This window comes from Phacochoerus africanus, chromosome 9 (assembly GCF_016906955.1).
Source record: "Phacochoerus africanus isolate WHEZ1 chromosome 9, ROS_Pafr_v1, whole genome shotgun sequence".
NCBI lineage: Eukaryota > Metazoa > Chordata > Mammalia > Artiodactyla > Suidae > Phacochoerus > Phacochoerus africanus.
In genome coordinates this window covers 834198-852478 of record NC_062552.1, presented here as the reverse complement: position 1 = coordinate 852478, position 18281 = coordinate 834198, and the positions used below count along the sequence as shown (strand labels likewise).

The following is an 18281-nucleotide window of genomic DNA, read 5'->3' as shown; positions in this document are numbered from 1 at the left end:
AGGTTGCAGACAAGGCTCGGATCCCACGTTGCTGTGGCTGTGGTGGAGGCCAGCGGCTACAGCTCCGATTTGGCCCCTAGCCCGGGAACCTCCATATGCCGCAGGAGTGGCCCTAGAAAAGTCAAAAAGACAAAAAAAAAATGAAGTGGAGTTGAGGAAACCCGGCCGGAGAGCTGGCAGCCTCTCCCTGACACCCCCCCCCAGGGGGGGCACGGCTGGCCCCACCCGGACCACAGCCCTGGGTCCCAGCTTGGCGGGTGGCGCGGCCCTCTCTGCAGGTTGGGGCTCTTCCCCGAACCTCTTCCTTTCTAGACCAGCAAGTAGAGGCCTGCGGGGTGTGGGCAGCGCTGGTCTGGCTCCTCTTCCCAGGTTCAGGCGCTGCCCCCATGAGAGCATCGTCCCAAGACCCCCCCACCGCCGCCTCCCCGAGCTGCTCAGGCCCCAGGCTGGGGTTGGGGGGGGGACTGGGGGCTGTCAGCTTCTTGTGTTTTCTAAAAACCAGACTTGCACTTAAACCTCTCCCCGGGGAGCGGCGGCCGCGTCTGCATGAGTTGCAAGGTGACACGGCGCGATGGCTGACACAGGCCTGGGAAGGCGGCGGCCCGGAGTTTTATGGTCCCAGCTCTGCTCAGAGACCCTGGCTATTCAGGGCCTCGTTCCCACACCCACAGGGAGGGGCCCGGGTGGGGGAGCCCCCAGCCGGCGGGGACCTGGCCCCTCCCGTGGTGGCAGGCAGTGTCACCCCATATCACAGAGCAAGTGCAGGGACACAGCGCCGGCCCAGCAGCTGGTGGGCCCTGTGGAGGGGAAGCTGCTGGTGGGACTTGGTGGGGGGTGGGGTGGGGGGGCTCTGTTGGCGCTCAGCCTTGGGCCGCTCTTCGCGCTTTGGGGCCGGGGTGAGGCTGGGCTCAGAGGTGAAGTGTGCCCCCGGCCACGTTGCCAGCTGCCTAGGCCCCGGGAGGGATGGCTGTGTCTTCCCGCAGGCTGAGCGCCCGGCCGGAGGAGCATGGCCTGGGACATGGAGGCCCTGCCACCTCGGCCGTGGGAGCCGCCCCCTCCATCCCGTGAGGGCATCTTCTGAACAAAAAGCCAATGCGATGGGATGCCTGGCTGCTGACTCGTCCCCGAGGCTGCTCCAGGCTCTGGGCAGGTGCTCAGCCGGTCACGGGAAAGGGACAGGGCCCAGGCCCTTGCTGTGCCTGAGGCAGCCTCTCGGGCTGAGGGGGGTGCAGCCCAATGGGATCACTCGGTCACCTGCCCTGATGCAGACGTCACATCCGGCCCCGGCTTGAGAGGCGCAGGAGTAGGGACCAGGCTGAGGCCAAGCTCCCTTCACTGTACCTCATTCTTGAAGGAGGCAGAAAGCCGGGGAAAGAACAGAAACGGGGCGCCCCCGGCCAGCGGCTTTCCTGTGAGTTCCCACCTCGGTTGCCAGCTCGGGGATCAGCCACCAGCTCGGGGGTCGGCCGCCAGCCTGGGGGACGCCGAGCTGTGTGCTCACCACCTTCTCTGGTTCCAGCTCATCAGCACCAGAAACGGCCGACAGGACCCTGGAAGCCAGCAGCCCAGCTCCTCGGGGAGCGTGTGCCCTGTGCTGGGGACCAGGCACAGGGGTGCCACGTGGGGTGCAGCCCAGAGCCCCTCCGTCTGCGCGGGGCCCCCTGGCAGCGGGCTGGCCATCACACACCCTAGGGACTCCTGCCTTTTCACCCAGAGGCAGCAGCCTGGCGCCTGCAGGTCAGCTTCATTCTGCAGATTCCACAGGCTGTTTCCAGATGTTCTGAGTCATCATTTTGCAAAATTAAGAATTTAGAAATTAAAACCCGGCTTTCTAGCTTCTCCCCCAAAAGGCAGAAGGTGAGATTCTGCACCTGCGTTTGGCACTACTGGCGGGTGGGGAGCCGCCTCAGCCAAGAACAGGTAGCCACACGCCCTCAGAAGGGGCTAGCATCTGCCCGGGTCACCTCTGCCTCCGGGCGCAGCCGGGCCTGCCAGCCTGTGCAAATCTAATCCTATAAAATGGCCCTGGTTGACCCTTTAGTCACCAGACAGGCCTCTGGTCACTCTCCTGCTTCCACACACACCCCCGGCCCGAGAGAGGCGGGCACCTGCTCCCTGTAGGTCTGTGAATTGCCGTCATTCTGTCCTCTGTCTCCCAAGGCCCAGTAGGTGTGACAGGTCCGGTTTGCGTGGCTGTGGAGCTGGACATGGGGGTCTCTGGACTGCAGTGAAGTCAGCCAGGTAAACTCTACCCAGGAACCCTCGGCCCCAGGCCCTCAGACCCCTGCTTTTTGGGGTCTGCAATGTCAGGACGTGGGGGTGGCCTGGGGCCGAGGGGCCCCCCCAGGTTTTGGACGGACCCCAGCACGGTCACAGTCAGCTGGTGTTTGCCGCACGGTCTCTGGTGCCCCCGTTGGGAAGATTGAGCAGCTGGGGTGACTTGGGGGCTGGACCTGGGCCACCCCGCCCCCCCACGTAGTGTGGGCCTCCTCACAGCGTGGCAGCTTTGGGGTCGACAGGTTCCTACAAGATGGCTTGGGAATCCTGGAGCAAGTCTGTCGTGAACAAGGCAGAATCTGCTTGGTGTTTTATGATTTAGCTTTGAAGTTGCTTGTTTTTATTTTTAAAGAAAAAGAACTTTTCCAACATAGACTGCGGCTACGGGGAGGTAACTTTGAATTTCTCGTCACTCTGTTGTGCCCTTCCTGAGCAATCCTCCCTGAGAATCATGATGCCGAAACGGGCACATGTGGTCGACTTCCTTTCGGAACACGGTGCTGTGAGAAACGACGGGGCCTCTTCCTCAGCACGGAAACCGTTAACAGGGAGCTCCTGTCGCGGCGCAGCAGTAATGAACCCACCTAGGATCCACGCAGACACAGGTTCGATCCCTGGCCTCGCTCAGTGGGTTAAGGACCCGGTGTTGCCCTGAGCTGGGGTGTAGGTCGCAGATGCGGCTCGGATCTGGCGTGGCTGTGGCTGTGGTGGAGGCCGGTAGCTGCAGCTCCAATTGGACCCCTTGCCTGGGAACCTCCATGTGCCTCGAGTGCGGCCCTAAAGAGAAAAAAAAAAATTAGTGAAAACGATTTTCCATGGTCCCCAACCATTCGAGATCTCTGGAAACTGTCCTGCGAGCATACAGTGGATGAAGAAATCCTTATTCAAGAAGCTCTGCTAAGTCTTGGTGAGAGAGGATGCGTCTGACTCAAGGCGTCTGCTTCCTTGTCCTCGCAGCCGGACAGAAGCCACACTCCAGCCCCCACCCCCGACCCCCCAGCCCAGGGTGGTGGTGCCTCTGGAAGGGGCAGCCCACCCGCATTTCTCCTGTGCCCGGTCTGCCCTAAATGAGCTGAGTTCCAGGGACGTGCAGCTGAGGTCAGGGGCTCCTTTCCTCACTCCGGGCGGCAGCCTGAGAGTCCTGGGGCCCCAGTGGCCTCGCTCTGCTCCTCACGGGCTGGAGGCCCTGTGCTGGGAGAAGCAAGGTCAGACATCCAGGGGCCTGGATGGTCCTGACCCACATGCTGCTCGTGAAGCAAGGGGGTGTTTGGTGAGAAGCAGGCCGCTGCCCTGGCCCAGCAGTGGCACAGAGCTGCTGGCTCCCAGGAGCTGTGAGGACGGAGAGCTCCAGAGTTCTCCCAAGTGACCTGGCTTTATCTAGAACAGACTGCGGGAAGTTCAAGCCTAAGAGAGCTCTCAAAACCAAGGGGATTCTGATGGCCAGCAATTCAGAGACACCGGTAGCACCACAAGAGCAACTATAGACGTTGTGGGTCAGTCGTTTCGTCAGAGAGAACCGGTGAAAAAGACAACTGAGTATAAGCACCTTTGCGGGGGCGGAGGGTTAAGACAGACCTCGGAAACCTCCCTGGAAAGGGGTCCGAATCAACTGGTAGGGACCAAGGAGCCAGGCAGGCACAGTCAGCAGGCGGCTGGTGGCGTGTGGCGGCAGCCGAAGCAGACAGCGTACTAGGCGGTCAGACCAGGAAGCAGCGAAGGGTGCCCTGCTCAGACCCAGTGTCACAGCAGGGAGGCGGGCACGCACTGGGACCTTGCTTCCCGAGGAGCAGCTTTGGGGGCTGCAGGGGAAACAGACGTCACCCAAACTGGCCACCGAGTCACTCCGCAAACGAGCAAATGACAGCGACCCACACAGCAGCAGTCCCCAGAGCGCGGGAAGTCAGTGTCCTGAGTTGCTGCGATAGGTGGTCTCAGTTGTCCAGTTTTCAACAACCCCACGAGCTGGTCAGGTAAGTGAGCCGATGTGACTCAGACAGGCCTGGGGTTGGGGGCAGGAAGCAGACGACAGAAAGTGCCTGTGCGACCGCCCAGGCTCGAGATGTAGCGGACGGTGACCTCCGTGCCCGCGACGAATCCGTTCACAGAACTGAGGGAGGCCAGGCGAAGCAAGGGAAGGTGGCAGGGTCGTGTCTCCTCCAACCGCATCAGCAAAGAGACAGAGACGGTCCCAAGGGCCCCAAAGGAGATTCTGGCATTGAGACGTGAACGGAAATGAAAAACACCGCCAGGGGAGCTTGATGGTAGATTTGAACAGAAAACCTGAGGGTAAAGACCCTGCTACCTGAAAAACGGACAAAAAATGAGTCAGGATGAACAGAAGAACGTGGCGCATCTCAGAGTGCAGCACCAAGCACGCAGTGGTCTTCCGAGGGGAAGAGCGCGCAGCAGAGAGGCCGCAGAGGCGCCGCAAAACACCCTAATCCACATGCCCGAGGGCCTCCGGAGCCTCCACGCCGGCGAAGTGTGACCAGAGCCACGTCTAGACACTTTCCCCTGAAAATGGTGAGACCAGAATACCGAGCGGTGGGCTTCTCATGAGAAACAGGGGTAGCCGGAAGGCAGTGGGATGGCATATTCAAAACGCTACAATAAAACAGTCAATGAATCTTAGAGCCAGCAAAATCATCTTTCAAAAAGAAGATAAGGTAAAAATAGTCACAGGTAAACAAAACAAAAGAGATTTCCTTGCTCGCTGAACTCCTCGCAAGTGATGCTAAAGGGACATTTTCCAGATGGAGAGCGTGTGACCCCAGTCGGAATTTTGAATTTCCATGCGAAATTAAAAAGCACTTGTAAAGGTAACTATGTCGCTAGAGAAGACACTAATAACGCACAATATTCTCCATTCTTCTCTCAGTTTCTTTAAAAAGAGGTGGTAGGGAGTCCCCTCCATGGCTCAGCAGGTAACGAACCCGACTAGTATCCGTGAGGACACGAGTTCAATCCCTGGCCTTGCTCAGTGGGTTAAGGATCCAGAGTGGCTGTGGCTGTGGTGGAGGCCGACAGCTGTAGCTCCGATTCGACCCCTAGCCTGGGAACCTCTATAGGCTGTGGGTTTGGCCCTAAAAAGCAAAAAAAAAAAAAAATTGTTTTTATAAAACAGTATATCTATAATTGTATTGTTGAACTAATAACATGTAGAAATGTATGTTTTTGTTTTTTGTGTGTTTTTTTTTTCAGGGCGGCACCTTCAGCATATGGAGGTTCTCAGGCTGGGGGTCTAATTGGAGCTGCAGCTGCTGGCCTACGCCACAGCCATGGCCACAGCAACGCGGGACCCGAGCCATGTCTGCGACCTACCCCACAGCTCATGGCAACGCCGGATCCTTAACCCGCTGAGTGAGGCCAGGGATCAAACCCGCAACCTCATGGTTCCTAGTCAGATTTGTTTCCGCTGCGCACGACGGGAAATCCCTGGAAGTGTGTTTGTCAAGAGCACACAAAGGAGGTGTTTGTGAGAAAAATTGTATTAGTGTAAAAAGGAAATTCCATCAGGCAGTAACTGGGGTCCCCGGGGCCTCACGAAGGGCGGAGACGGGAGATGAGAGGCTTTACTGTCACACACCTGACGTAGGAAGTTGCTCTCTTTTCTTCTCTCACCTTCTTTAAAAGGCATAAAATCATACCGTGCAATGCTTACAGCAGGTATTGTTTGCTTCGTGATCCGCGTTGATGTCACGTAGGTAACGACAGTGTCACGGAAAGGAGGGCGGGGACAGAGCTGTGCGAGTGACTGTGGAGCTTTTGGGGAAAATGCGCCCGAGAAAATTCTCCACTGTGAGCCGCACGCTGGGACCTCTTACTCTGCACGGGGTGTTACTTGGCTCTGGAACCGTCCTTCTGACCTCAGTTCTGAGTGCCGACCGCGTCTGGGCCTGATGCAAGAGTAACGAGGCCGACTCGTGAAGCGAAGGCGGTTATTGAAAGGCAGCAATCTGGCAGCTGAGCACCGGGGCCAGCGCAGAAGGCCTGGGTCGGCCTTTGGGCAGGTTAACGGACCGTGAGCCCCAGCGTGTGCGGCGGGCCGTGGAGGTGCTGGCCGCCCTGCCTCCCAGGAGCAGGGTGAGCGGTTCCGCCCAATGATGCAGGCCTGGCGGGTGGGGTGAGCCCTGCAGGACCAGCTCGTGGTTAATCCCTGGATCCTCGGGCGTGTAGGAAAGCCGATGCGGGCTCGGGGGATGGGGACAGTGGCCATGGAGGATGCGGCCACTGTCCCCGGGTCCATCGCCTGGTTGAAGAGGGAGCGATTTCTGCATGTGATGCTCGGCGTCCTGTCTGCTGGGCAGAGTGAGAAACCCTCGTCCCACACGTTCCTGGTACCGACCAGCCGCACGGAGCCTGAAAGCGCATCAGCGGACGCTGGTTTAGAATGACACTCCGCATGTTCCAGAGCAGGAAATCAGATCTGTCTCTGAAAATGAGGGAACAAAGGGAGTGCAGACTGCCTGTGTTCACACGTTTTCCGAGACAATTTTGAAGCTTTTGGTAACACATGGCTGTGTTTGTTACCAAATTTTATTTTATTTTATTTATTTTTTATTTAAAAATTTTTTCTTAGAGCTGCACCCACAGCATATGGATATTCCCAGGCTAGGGGTCGAATTGGAGCTGCCGCTGCCGGCCTACACCACAGCCACAGTAACGCAGGATCCGAGTCACGTCTGGGACCTACACCACAGCTCACGGCAACGCCGGATCCTTGACTCGCTGAGCAGATCCAGGGCTGGAACCTGTGTCCTCGTGGATCCTAGTCAGATTTGTTCCCACTGAGCCATGTGGAAACTCCCCCACACTTTATTTTCAATAAAGAGGACTACAGGTTTTTAAAAAGAGGATGCAAAAACATGCGCATCTTTGCCTGTAAGTAAACGGAATAAGGGGCTTCTCTGGCTGCTCCCACGTGACATTTGCATAAGGTTGCACATTCCTTTTAAAGCTGTCTCAGGATTGCCTTTTTTATTTTAAAGATGAAGTTGCAGGAGTGGGAAGCTATCTGTTTGCCCACTCACCCTTTGTTTCTGCAGCGTCCTGCAAGAGCAGGTGCCGCAAGAGCAGGTGCCTCAGGAGGGCGGAGCCCAGCGATGTGCCAAATTGCGAGGCCCATCAGCTTTTCCTCGTTGTGGGGACTTTCCTGGGAATTATCAAAAGCCAAAGTGCTTGAGCACTTTTCTGCTTCTGAATGTTTATCCCATTACAGGTAGAAAATAGTGAAAGTGCTTTATATAAACTATTTTATATAAGATGTATTCATATATACACATGAGAAAATAAGAGAGGTGTTCCCATGGTGACTCAGTAGTAACAACCCCAACTAGTATCCATGAGGACGCAGGTTTGAGCCCTGGCTCTGCTCAGTGGGTTAAGGATCCGGCGTTGCCAGGAACTGTGGTGTAGATCCCAGACACGGCTCGGGTCCCGAGTTGCTGTGGCTGTGGTGTAGGCTGGTGGCTGCAGCTCCAATTCAACCCCTAGCCTGGGAACCTCCATATGCCGCAGGTACGCCCCTAAAAAAAAGACCGAATAAATAAATAAAGTTAAATTAAAATAAATGAATATCCAAAAATGCATTTTTATAATTTTTGGCAAGAAAAATGTTTAAATTCTTTTACTATCTAGTTGATTCCTGGTCAGGCAAGCATTTCGTACATGAACAAAAGGGCATGTGCCACAACCCACTGGTTAAAGGAAAGAATAATTGAAGAAGGAACAGGTTGGCGTCCTCAGCAAGGGAGCCACCCTGCCACTTAAGGAACCGCTACAGATTGCGTTTTAGTTCTGAATCCCAAATGTTGACTCAGTGACACGTCACACCATTATTTCTTGCGTTGCTAGAGAAAGTGTCTTTATTATTTAAAGAATGTTGAGTTTGGGGAATGACTCATAAACACATAGGATTAGCTGCCCAGTTTGCTTTGCATTTTTCTTTTATAAAATATATCAAAATGTCGATGCCGTTGTTAACTGCCAGTTATTGTCTCTTTGGAGTTTCAAAATCATTGGCGCTGCTGCCAAAGTGCAGTGCTGCGGTTGATGGAGGCGTCGTGGCACCACTTCCGCGTGTGGCACTTACAGGTTAAAAGAGAAAAGCAGTGGTTTTGGGAACCGCTGTTCAAGAGGAGTCCAGTTGATGCATTTTAAATTGTTTCTCACAGTTTTATAGGCGTGACCACTCCTCAGTTGGTGGGTTATCTTTTCAAACCCCCAGCGAGTTTGCTGCTGTGTCCTTATCTGCCACTGCTCGGGCCAAGCGCGAAGCCTGCAGCTGAGGAATGACAGAGACCCGCTGGGAAAGCAGGCAGCAGCGCCGGGGGTGGGGGGATGCCAGCCCGGGAGCTGCCCGCCCCCTTCAGCACCCAGACCTGCCACCTGGAGAACACGCAGGCATGCTGGAGGTGGCCCGGGGCTCCAGGGCCTCCTGAAAGGGGAAGATGCTTTGCCGACCGAGTTGGGCCTTTTCTTCTGGACAAGCACAGTCACTGGTGTGATTAACTCTCCTCTCATTTTTCTGCCAATTGCCAAGACTTGTGGGAAGCGGAGAGATAAGGGCAGACGAGAGGAGTGAGTTTTCACATCTTGCGCCATCCCAGCGTTCAGCTCCAGCTTTTAAGTCCTCCTCTGCCCTGCTAGGGTCAAAGTGCTTTTTACTTCATGTGAAAAATGCTTCCCAGGGGACGGATTCTGACTCCGGTTCTGAAACTGATTGATGTTCTTAGGTCCCCAAAGAGCCGTTACCAAGTGTCTAAGTTACAGTTTCAGAGGAAATGGGATGTGCTTTTGAACTCATCTAAAATGGCTTCATGGAGGGTAAATCCATGAAGGGAATTTTTTAAAAGGGAAGCCTGTGGTTTGGCCGAGGAGAACGAATGATATATTCTAGATCCACGTGTAGCGACTTGGTCTAGTGAAAAGAAGGGTACATAGAAAAAAGGCATAGGAAAGAGGGCTACATGGTGTGTGACCCAGGTTCGCTTGAGACAGCAGGATTCAGTCGAGTTAGTTGAAGCAGAAAGGGATTTATTATAGGACATTACGTGGTTTACAGACTCTTTGGGAAGACGGAAGAAGCAGATTCCAGATTGGTCTTTTAAGAGCACTGCCCAAAGCTACCCTGCAAAACTAAGGAAACGACTGCCTCTTTGATTCCTCAGACCTCAACCTTGCTGGAAAATGGTGGCCATGGTGCCAAGCCCCAGCGCCATCCCATGTGCCATGATCTGTGATTGGGAAGCTACCCTGACAGGTAGTCAGCACCAGTCAGGAGACGCCCTTGCATAGATCCTGCTCATGCTGCTGGATTCAGAACCATGCTGGGCCTGGTGCAATCCAGAGGGCAAAACACGTGCCCTGGGTGGTGGTCTTCGGTGGTTCTGAAGCCGGTAAGTAGACACCTCTTCCCGAAAGAGATCAGGCCCTCATGTGATGGTGTTGCCAGCAGAAATGTTACAAACAGATGCTACAGACTTGCAGTAATGTTTCTAAATAGTGGAACCTAAAGTGCGTTCGAACCCCAGAGAGGGGAGAATTGGGGGAATGCAGTGAAAACTCTAGTTTTCCAGTTCCTGAGCTCCATGGCAGCACAGTAGGAGGTTGGCGGGGACACTGGCTGGCTCAGTCTGTAGCACACACCACAGTCCCCAACTTTGGTTACTCAACACTCATCCTCTCCTTTCCTCCCGTATTTAACCTTCTAAATGTCATCAGCTCATCATGCAATAAAAGACAGAACTCCTTGGGTTCTAGTCCAAGATGATGACGCTGGGGGCTCCTGAACGCCCTCCTGCCATGGACGCACTGTTCCGGCCACCCTCGGAGCAGTTCCGTTGGAAGGATATCCAGGAGCTAGCTGAGTGGCTCCTACACATTGGGGGAAGGAGAACCCTGACTGGTGGAAATGCCGAGACACACTCTCACCATGAACCCTACCCCTGGCACATCACTGTCCACTGGGGAGCCCAACTCCCAGCTTCTCCACAAGGAGCAAAATGCTTGTTCCAACAACAAACTAATCAACTTTTAAGACTCTCAAGTGAGGTTTAGCCCCCCAAACATCCAGCTCTGAAAGCCAATGGGGCTTATGTCCATGGGACCCACAGACTATAGCAACCCCCCCCCACACACACACAAGACAAGCCTAGGGAGAGAAACAGGCATCCTAGAGAGTTCCAAACAAGATAAATTCAAAGGGAATCACACTGAGACATTATAATTAGATTGTCAAAAGTTTAAGACAATTTTAAAATCAGCAAGAGAAAAGTGACTTAATATATAATATATACAGACAGATCATTAGTGGATTTTCTAGGAGAAACTTTGCAGGACAGGAGGGAGTCTCAGGATATATTCAAGGCACTGAAAGGAGAAAAATAACCTGCCAGTGAAGAATACTCTACATGGCAAAGTTGTTCATCAGAATTGAAGGAGAGGTGAAGAGTTTTCCGGATGAGGAAGGATTTCATTACTGTTAGACCAGCCTCAAAGAAATGTTTAGGGAGTTCTTCAAGGTGACATGGAAATATGCTGGTTAGTAGCAGTGAAACCTATCAAAGGATAAAACTCTCTGGTAAAGGTAAATATCGAGTTAAATTCGTAACACTAGTGTTTTAACGGTGGTAAGTAAATCACCTTGTATTTCTAATATAAAAAGATAAAAGTATTAAAATAACTAACTATTATAACTTGTTAATGGACACATAATTTTAAAAAATGTAAACTGTGACACCAAAAATATAAAGCGTTGGGGAGGGAGAGTGTATAAACATAGGGCTTTTATTTATTTATTATTTTTTGTCTTTTTGCCATTTCTTGGGCCGCTCCCGTGGCATATGGAGGTTCCCAGGCCAGGGGTTGAATCAGAGCTGTAGCTGCCGGCCTACACCATAGCCACAGCAACGTGGGATCTGAGCCATGTCTGCGACCTATACCACAGCTCATGGCAACGCCAGATCCTCAACCCACTGAGCAAGGGCAGGGATCGAACCCACAACCTCATGGTTCCTAGTCAGATTTGTAAGCCACTGCGCCACAATGGGCACTCTGGGCTTCTATGTTTGAAATTAAGTTATTAGCAGCTCAAAATTGTTACAAATGAAAGATGTTTTATAAAAGTCCCATGGTAACTACAGAATGGAAACCTGTAGTGGACACACAAAAGAGAAGGAGAAAGAAACTAAGAATACCACTACAGAACATTACCAGTTCACAAAGGAAGAGAATGAGAGAAGAAGAAAGGGATCATAAAACAACCAGAAAACTGTTGACAAATAGGCAATAGTTAGTCCATGCCGATCAGTGATTACTTTAAATGTAAGTGGACTAAATTCTCCAATTAAAGACATAGAGTAGCGGAATAAAAAAATAAAAAGACCCATTTATATGATGCCTGCAAGAGATTCACTTTAGCTTTAAGGACAGAAGTGGACTGAAATTGAAAAAAAAAAAATGGAAAAAATATTGCATGCACATAGAAACCAAAAGAAAGAAGTAGCTATACTTACATCAGACAAAATGGATTTTAAGCCAGAGACTGTAACAAGAGACAAAGAAGGTTCTTATCTATGATAAAGAGGTAATTCCTCATGAGGATATAACATTTTTAAATACTTATGCATCCAACATAGAAGTATATGTATATAAAACACAACTATTAACAGGTATTAATAGACCTGAAGAGAGAAATAAACAGCAATACAATAAGGGTAAGGGACTTCAGTGCCCCCCAGTTTCAACAATGAATAGACCATTCAGACAGGAAATCAATAGGGAAACAGGACATAAAATACACATTAGACCAGATGGACCTAATAGATATTTACTTAGCATTCTATTCAAGAGCGGCAGATTATACATTCTTCTCAAGTACACATGAGATATTCTCCAGGATAGATCATATATTAGGCCACAAAACAAATCAATACATTTAAGAAGATGGAAGTCAAGTGAAGCATCTTTTCTAACTTTAATGATGTGAAACTAGAACTCAATTACAAGAAGAAATATGGCAGGTTCACAGATGCGTGGAGCTGAAACCACAAGTTCCTGAACATCCAGTGTCTCAAAAAAGAAATCAAGAGAGAAATAAAAAACTATCTTAAATGAAAATACAATATATCAAAACTTATGGGATGTGGCAAAAGCAGTTCCAGAAGATAAGTTTATAGAGATAAATGCCTACATTAAGAAAAAAGAAAAATCTCAAACAACCTAACTTTATAGCCCAAGGAACCAGAAAAAGAACAAACTAAGCCCAGTGATAGCAGAGGGAAGAAAATAACAGAGATCAGAGAGGAAATAATTGAAACAGAGACTGAAAAGACAATAGAAAAGATCGATGAAACTAAGAGCTATTTTTAAAAAGATACAGAAAATAGACAAACCTTTAGCTAAATTTACCAAGAGGACTCAAGTATATAAAATTTGAAATGAAAAAAGGAGACATTACAACTGATATCATACAGATACAAAGGATCATAAGAGACTGTGATGAGTAATTATGTGCCAACAAATTGGACAACCTAGGAAAATTGGATAAATTCCTAAAACATACAGCCTGCTAAGACTGAATCATAAAATAGAAAATAGGAGCAGACCAATGCCTCGTAAGGAGATTGAATAGTGATCAAAACCTCCCAACAAATAAAAGTCCGGGACCAGAAGGTGAATTCTCCCCAACATACAATGAAAATTAATAATCCTCAGACTCTTCCAAAAAAATAAATGGATGGAAGACTCATGTTATGAGGAAACTCCTGTTATGAGGCCAGCGTTACTCTGATCGCAGAACCAGACAGGGATACTGTAAGAAAAGAACATTACAGGCCAATATCCCTGACGAGCGTAGGTGCAAACTCCTCAACAAGACACTCGCCAGCTGACGTCACACTCGGCAGTGAAGCCCCGAAGCGTTTCCCGTTAGACGAGTGCGTGCTGGGAACTTAACGTCCGGCACGTAGCGGTTGGGGTTGGTGATGCTCTTACTTACCTGAGCTGCTGGGAGAGAAGATGGTAAGGCTCTCGGCACAGAGGAGAAGTGGGTTCTGTGATGCCGGTGTTGGCTGACACCGCTTTGCAGTAAGAAGGGCATCAGATACCATCACGCACCCCGAACTTAGACTGTGTCGTGTGTCAGTTACATGTTGATAAAGCCAGAAAAATGAGAGAAGTAATTTTCTTCCGCTGTATTCTTTTCTCGTATTCATCTCGTAGTCTCTGTGTTCTATTCTAGCTCAGTGGCGTTGCTGTCTCGGTATCTCATAACCCATAGGCCGAATTATAACACTCATCTTACATGCAGTGGGCAGGGGTGGGAGGAGGCAGAGACAAGAGGGAAAAAGCGTTACTGTAGCTCTCATTTTCGCAAGGCTGTGGAGTCTGAAGTCGGACTCTCTCAGCCTTTCTTTATCCTGATGTCCTGTGGTCCCCCTGCTCACCTGGGGCCTCTGCTGGTTAGAACTCTCTCTCTTAGCCATCTCAGTCTTTGATCCGCCAGCTCCTGTTTCTTGGTGATCCTCCTTGTAGAGAGGCCGTGGCCTCCCGCTGGCCTCCGTGATGGTCACTGGGCCTCAGCTGTGGTTTCCTGGGCCACTGCAGGCACCTGTCCTGCAGAGACACTTCCTGATCTGCCAGAGACACTTCTGGCCCTATCAGACCCCTTGAAGCCCCAAGTGGACGAGGTTCTTGTGTGTGGCCTGAGTCATGTGCCCTGGCCTCCTCTCACAGCCGGCAGGTAATGGGGGTCACAAGGAGTCCATATTGGTCCCCAAACCCAGAGTCCCATCAAGGTCAAGGGCCATGGCTCATGGGTGGCAGCAGGGGTGCCCCTGCTCTCTGGCCTCTGGCTCTGCTCGAGAGAAATGCTTGTCACACCCAGACCACCAGGCACAGCCATTGTGCCGAGGAACTAGGCTGCTCAGTCCCTGTGGGGCAGCATTCAGCTCTGGCACACACCTGGGCGTCTGATGTCCCGTTTCTTCTCACTAGGCTTGGGATGAATGGGAGCACCCAGGAGATGGGCCAGTGCGAGGTCCTTGGGACAGGCAAGTCAACATGGTCCCTGCAGGGGAGCTGGCTCAGGGTCAGATCGAAGCTGCACTGCTGTCCCTGGCAGGTAGGAGGCTGCTGCTTCTGGTGGCTTTCCTGGGAAACCGAGGAAAGCCTTTCCCAAATTGATAGCTGTGTGTCGGGTGCCTGGGGCTGTGCTGCCCCGCGCTGGGGTGAGACTACGGTAGGCTGGCAGGTGCCCCCGGGGCCGTGGCTGATGAAATCCGCAGGGGATTGTCAGCCTGCCCGCCCTGGAGTCAGGTGGGGTCGCGGGGCCTCCCTGCGTCTCCAGGTCTTGGGCAGTTTGCCCGGGGCCGTGATGGGCTCCCACTGGGAAGAAGCAGCCCAGGGCTTGAGCTGACGAGTCCTCGTGCCCGGGTGAGGAGGGGCGCGGGGACCCTGCGCCCGAGGGTGCCCTGTCCCGTCTCTGAGCTCAGAGCAGGACCGGAAGGGAGGCTTACTGCTCCACAGCGTCCGCGGCGAGAAGCGCCAGCGCCGGAGCATGTACCCCTCGGCCCCGTGGCCCCTGCTGGGCACCTGTCCTGCCGCTTGGCTCCAGGGCGTCGGGGGCCCATCTGACACTAACGGGAGCGTTCGTGCTTCAGACCCAGGGAACTCAGTGGTGTGCGCACAGTTCGAGTCCCAAAGAAACTTGGAAAGACAGTTGACATTTCGCACATTTAACTGACAGCTCACCTTTTCCTGATTTAGAGAGTTTTAAAAAAAACGAGTGTAGACCACTCTAACTTTTATTACACGGGCAGGACAACGTCCAAGAAAGGTGAGGGTGTTTTCCCACGGACTGGCCTCTGGTTTGTACGTTTCAAACCTCACTTCTTCTCCACCCTTCAAACACGGATGACGCGGCACCGCAGCAAGTCAGCACCGCGCCGTGGCTTCTGGCTGTCAGCAGCGAGTACTTCTAGGGGTCGTTCCTACACCGGGGGGCTTGCTGGGCCCTGCCGGTACCTATGGAAGGGCCGCAGTCTGGACATCCTGTTAAAGCAGCACTCGGTTTATCCCGGTTCCATCAGTGGAACCTCAGAAACGCCTGTGGCCCTTCCAGTGGCAGGTCACACGAGGGGAAATAGATGAAAGATTTGTGGAAATGCAAATATTACCCCATATGGCTAGAAGGGCTGACTTTTTGTTTGTTCACCATAAGTTTTACTAAAATATGTGACCAGAAGGGCCATTTTTGGCCTTGGCAGTGGCCGGAACTGCTGAAGGACTGACTAGCTTCATGGTAAATCGGCCTCTGGACTCCAAGTAGTGGCCGGTGGGGATGAAACCTCCGCGTGGCTTTAGAGCTGGTGTCTGTGGACCCTGAGCACTTGTCGTGGGCCATTAGTTGGGCAGTCTCTTCTTTGACATCTGAAAATTTTCTTTTTTTCCTTTACTCTTCGAGCACATATTGCATGCCACTTCGTCCTTGGAACTCTATCATAGTGTTTTTGTAAAATATATTTATATATATTTTTACAGCTTTATTGAGATGTAAGTCATAAGTTGTTAAGTTCCTGCCCTTTCAAGTGCATACGTCAGTGGCTCTTAGGCTTTTAGAAATTTTCTTTTCAAAGAAGTCTTGAGCCTCTTAGCTGTCACCCCCAGTCCCCGCCCCCCGCCCCCCATCCCTGCTCTAGGCACTCACGGACTTACCTTCTGTCTCTTTGGCGTTGACTGTTCTGGACACTCCCCAAAAAATGGAATCACACAGTCCGTGCTCCTTCGTGACTGGCTTCCTTCACTTGGCATAATGTTTTCCGGTTCATCCATGCTGTGCCTGAAATATATTTGTATGCTTGAAAATCTCATTGATTACCTTTTTCGTGAACAATGCATGTGAACTAAAGTTTTTAAATTTCTCTATTTCCTAGGACCAAGAGACTTTTGGAGTTTGGAATATTTCCTAGGTTGAGTCATCATTACAGTTATTGCATTCATGTACAGCTGATGAAAACAACATAAATCTGTTATAAATATGATCAAACATTACTAAACACAAGGAACAAGATGCTATTAGAACGCACCACTTCCGTGTTGAATGATTCTCGTTTTTATGCGGTGGAATGAATGTGCCATTGCCAGAATGCGGCATAGTTTTGCATCAGTTCCTTTTTTCACTTTATTGCGGCATAATTGATAAATATAATGATAACTTTAAAGTGTCCAGCGTGGTGGCTTGGTACGCATGTGCCTTGTGGAATGGTTATCAAGATCAAGATAAGTGAGAGTCATCACCTCACAGAATTGATTCTTTTTTCTTTTTCTTTTTTGTGGTGAAACCCTTAAGATCTGCTCTCTGCATCCATTCTCTTCCAACCTCCTGTGCTTTGTGGAGGTTCCTGCTAGGAAAACCTCAGTCACTAAATCAAACTGAAAGGAAAGGGAGGGGTCTTATTCCAGAAATGTCAGACAGTTCTTCCAATTCCATCCCCAATTCCTTCTGAATTCTTCTCCCCGGTTCCCTCTGAATTCCATCTCCGTTCCTTCTGAATTCCATCCCCAGTTCCTTCTGAATTCCATCCCCAGGTCCTTCTGAATTCTTCTCCCCAGTTCCTTCTTTTTTTTTTGCCTTTTTTTGTCTTTTTTTTTTTTTTTTTTTTTTTTTGCTATTTCTTGGGCCGCTCCCACGGCATATGGAAGTTCCTAGGCTAGTGGTTGAATCGGAGCTGCAGCCACCGGCCTACGCCAGAGCCACAGCAACGCTGGATCCGAGCTGCGTCTGCAACCTACACCACAGCTCACAGCAACGCCGGATCATTAACCCACTGAGCAAGGGCAGGGACCGAACCCGCCACCTCATGTTTCCTAGTCGGATTCGTTAACCACTGCGCCACGACGGGAACTCCCCCAGTTCCTTCTGAGTTCCATCCACGGTTCCCTCTGAATTCTTCTCCCCAGTTCCCCCTGAATTCCATCCCCGGTTCCCTCTGAATTCCATCCCCAGTTCCTTCTGAATTCCATCTCCAAAGGAACGGCCTTTACCACCCAGGGTCGCAGCCTCTGAGTCAGGCTGGGGGTCTGAATGCCATGGCTTCTGTTGCAAAGTGGCATTTGCACATGTCCTGAACCAATTGTAGGACCAGGGCAGGGGTGTGGACAGCATGGGTTCTGCCTGACTCCTGTCCCACGCTCAGACACCTGCCTCCCCTGTGGGGCCGGTAGGGTAGGGCCGTGTGGCCAGCAGGCGGTCAGTGGAAGTGACCGTGGCCGGGGTGGGCAGAGGCGTATTGGTGGCTGGTCTCTTCTCTGCCGTCATGCCTGAGAAGGGCGTGTGCTCCCAATGCGAGGACTGTGTGGAGCAGGGCCCGCCACAGCCCCACCAGGCACACCCAGGGGCCAGCCCTCGTGTGTTAGGACACTGGGGTTTTAGGGTGGGCCTTTACTGCTGGACCGGCCGGCTCAGTCCGACCGATGCACTTGGTCCATGGGCTTTAATCCTCTGAGCCTCAGTTTTATCACCTGTGAGGTGGGGTAACATCCTCAGACGGCCGAGGGGGCTGATAAGGAGACTATGGGTGCCTGCCAGGCCTCACGTCACCAAGGAGCACCGAGCAGATGACATGGCGTGTCCAGAATTGAGTTTTCTGGGTGCCAGCGCTGAAGTGTTTACGATGCTAATGTCTTGACCCTTCCGTTCCCAGATTTGCCGATAAGGAGCCAGAATTAGAGCTGCCAGGAGCTCCTTGTACTTGGGGTGCGGTTCCCAAGCCTCCATCAGAGGTGAGTTCTGTGTCCTCGTGAGAGAGGTTTGCGGGTGACTCTTCCTTCGCCCCACCCCCTCTCTGTAACACACAGCAAAGCACAGGGACCGTCCCTGCGGGCGTGAGAGGCAGGCGTCCTTCCGGATGCGCGAGGTGCCCTCGCCCAGGGGTGGCGCCCTGCCTGGCTCAGCCGGTGGACCCTGCGGACCGCGAGGTGGGAGGGAGCAGTGGCGCTTCCCT

The 18281-nt window shown here is 51.9% G+C and overlaps 1 long non-coding RNA gene across 1 annotated transcript in view; it reads left to right on the top strand.

Annotated features, from left to right (window-relative positions):
• Nucleotides 1–18056, top strand: part of LOC125135767 (uncharacterized) — a 38578-nt gene extending 20522 nt beyond the window's left edge. Inside the window, exon 3 of the long non-coding RNA XR_007137046.1 lies at nt 17982–18056. This is a non-coding gene — a long non-coding RNA (uncharacterized LOC125135767). The remainder of the gene's footprint in view (nt 1–17981) is intronic.
• Nucleotides 18057–18281: the final 225 nt, after the last annotated feature.